The sequence below is a fragment of the Sinocyclocheilus anshuiensis genome, unplaced genomic scaffold (assembly GCF_001515605.1).
Source record: "Sinocyclocheilus anshuiensis isolate Anshui unplaced genomic scaffold, SAMN03320099.WGS_v1.1 scaffold849, whole genome shotgun sequence".
Classification (NCBI taxonomy): Eukaryota; Metazoa; Chordata; class Actinopteri; order Cypriniformes; family Cyprinidae; genus Sinocyclocheilus; species Sinocyclocheilus anshuiensis.
Window position 1 is genome coordinate 17,894 of NW_015557094.1, and position 2,948 is coordinate 20,841.

Sequence of the window (2,948 nt, forward strand, 5' to 3'; positions counted from 1 at the left end):
GACTTTTTACATAATCACGTTCACCACGCATACTGGGTTGGTTGATTTGTTGTGCTGTCATCAGCCATGTCTAAAAGCTGAAGACCCATGTCACATGATTAAAAACTTTTTAAGAAAGTGTAAAGTTGTGTTATTTACATGCAGATTAATGAGAACGGGTTGGTTCTTACAGGTCCCAACAAATATGAAGAGGAAAGAAAGCAGGAGAGAACAGGAAATACTTGAGAAAAGGGAAGGAGACAGTAAATTGAATGGATCGGGTCCACTGACAGGCTGTGTTATGCCCGACTATGAGTAGAGTGTTGTTTATAGTTTATTGTCACAACTAAACAAACAAAAATAATATTTGAGTGTAAGAGATTTCTCTCTCTAATTTATTTGAAACTCACAGTGAGGAATAACAATGTCTCCTATTGAGAGCTCAGGCGTCACTCACAAGCTAGGATAAAGGAGGAAAGAGAAAGGTAAGATAAAGTAAAATTAAATGTAATAAATGGACAAAAATAAGCTAAATGAAATTAAGAAGGAAATTAATAAATAAAAAAGTGGCTAAGTGTATAACCAAAACATGAAGAAAGAGGGGTAAAATGCAATAAAGAAATGCGTAATTGTGAGTCTAAATAAAATCTGTTGATAGGGGTAACAGATCAGTTAGGTATGTAGCACTCTATTTAATTAACAAATAAATAAGAGAGAGATAAAATTACTTGCGTGAGTGTATGACTACAAAATCATATCATACTATAAAATCATAGGCTAATTGGCTATATGACTACAAAATCATAGTTGGCTTTTTCTAAAATTATAATTCCTGACTAAAAATTTTTGAAATTGAGTGAAACATTTTGAATATGATAGGCAATTCATTGTATTTAAATTTCTTATGGCGTGATGATGTTTTCATGCTCTATATAATCTAAAACAATAGCCTATATAAAAGTAATATGAGTGTACACTGTAACATGATGAATGCTACGAGTCTAAGAATGTTTAGACCATGTTTATTATTAATGCTCTCTTCACAAATAGATTATATATAGATAGATAGATTTTATAACTGCTAAACCATAATAATTAGTTTCTCAGATATAAAATGTCATTTTTTACAGTAGTACAAAGCATGCGTGAGTCTATGACTACAAAGTCTATATACAGATGCTCCTGATATTAACATGCTCACAAATGTTTTTTTTTTGGTTTGTTTTTTAGTGATCAGATACCTGCACCACATATGAATCCTGCTGACTTTCACTTGAGTCCCTTCAAACTGTTTTCCTCTGAGAGCGCTGTACCAACATCAGATGTTCAACTACACTGATATTCTATGGTAAAACAAGCTCCTTGACTACTGATGATGTTTTTTTTTTGTTGTTGTTCTTGAATCCATGGAAAGAAGCAGCAAACACTTAAATATCAGGTATGGTTTACTTGTTTCACTTGTTGAACAGAATCTGTTTTCAGGAATGACTCAGTCTGTTCACATCTCTGTGGTTAGACCAGTGTTAACAATAATGTGTCTTTGACCTTCATTGTGTATGTTTTGATCATACTGTGTTGTAAATAAAATACAAATAATTTAAAAAGTCATTTTTTCAATCTCCTCACATTCTGTCTTACCTGCCTCACAGTCACATGACTCACTGATGGGCCATTAGGGGACGGCCCTTTGTCTCTCAGGTGTGAATCACTAAATATTCATGGCCACTGTCACTCCCTCGCATAAAGCTTGACTATCACAAAACATGTCTTACAAAATTTAAATCAATATATCGTTTTCTGTGAATGAGTAAGCAGAATGATTTTCACAGCATTTTGATGTAAATATTCTAGCCAACAAGACTGATTACTCAAAAGTCTTATTCAGAACTATTCAGTATGGGTTTTATGGCCTTATTTCAGCAACATTTTTTCCCCCCAAAACTTACTAACCATGCATAATATTTTTTTTCTAAAAAATGCAAACATGTACAGTAGATCAATCTTGCTCACATATTATTGTTGCACAGTTTGTGATGAATACAAAAAAATTACAAGTTGACCAATAGTATGTTATAAGTAGCTGAAATAAGCACAAATGTCAGGGCATGTCAAATCACCTCAGACCCCAAAGGGTTAAATACAGAATTTGTTCCTGGAGGATATGGGTAGTACATATGCTATAGTCTGGTGACCGGCTCTGTGTTGCTTTTCATTGGCCCTTCTCTTGTGTTGTTGGTGCTCTGTTCTTATTTGCAGTGGGCTGGTTAGTAGTTTCTGTGTTATAATTATGTTTCACTTAGTGTAGTGCCCAGTCTCACATGATGCTCAGTAAATTATGAACTAGCGCAGTATCTGTTCCTTATGACTTCCTGTCTTCTGCCACAATGCTGACTCGTGTCTGAGTGAAGTGACATGTGGCCAAGTGACCCATACTCGGAATTTGTGCTCTGCATTTAACCCATCCAAATGCACACACACTGTAATGAACACACACACCATGAACACACACCCAGAGCAGCCATATTGCTGTGGCGCCAGGGGAGCAGTTGGGGGTTCGGTGCCTTGCTCAAGGGTCTCACCTCAGTCGTGGTATTGAGGGTGGAAGAGAGCGCTGGTTATTCACTCCCCCCACCGGCAATTCCTGTCTTACCTGAGACTCGAACCTGCAACTTTCGGGTTACAAGTCAAACTCTCCAACCATTAGGCCACGACTGCCCCTGGTATGTCTGCTGGTACTTTGTGGTCACATTAATGTTTGTATTGACAATGGTGTCCAACTAATCATTAAATATTTTTAGTTAAGAAACAGTAAGTTCTAAATTATTATTAGTAGGAACAATAACATGTCTGATATTTCAATGTTCTATTTAAGTGTAAAATGGCCTGGAAGTTAAATACTGTGTATATATATATATATATATATATATATACAGTGGGTACGGAAAGTATTCAGACCCCCTTAAATTTTT

General features: G+C 35.7%; 1 long non-coding RNA gene across 1 annotated transcript in view; it reads right to left on the minus strand.

Annotated features, from left to right (window-relative positions):
- Positions 1-1,693: 1,693 nt before the first annotated feature.
- Positions 1,694-2,948, minus strand: part of LOC107677398 (uncharacterized) — a 16,856-nt gene continuing 15,601 nt past the window's right edge. The window contains exon 3 of the long non-coding RNA XR_001632834.1: positions 1,694-1,704. This is a non-coding gene — a long non-coding RNA (uncharacterized LOC107677398). The remainder of the gene's footprint in view (positions 1,705-2,948) is intronic.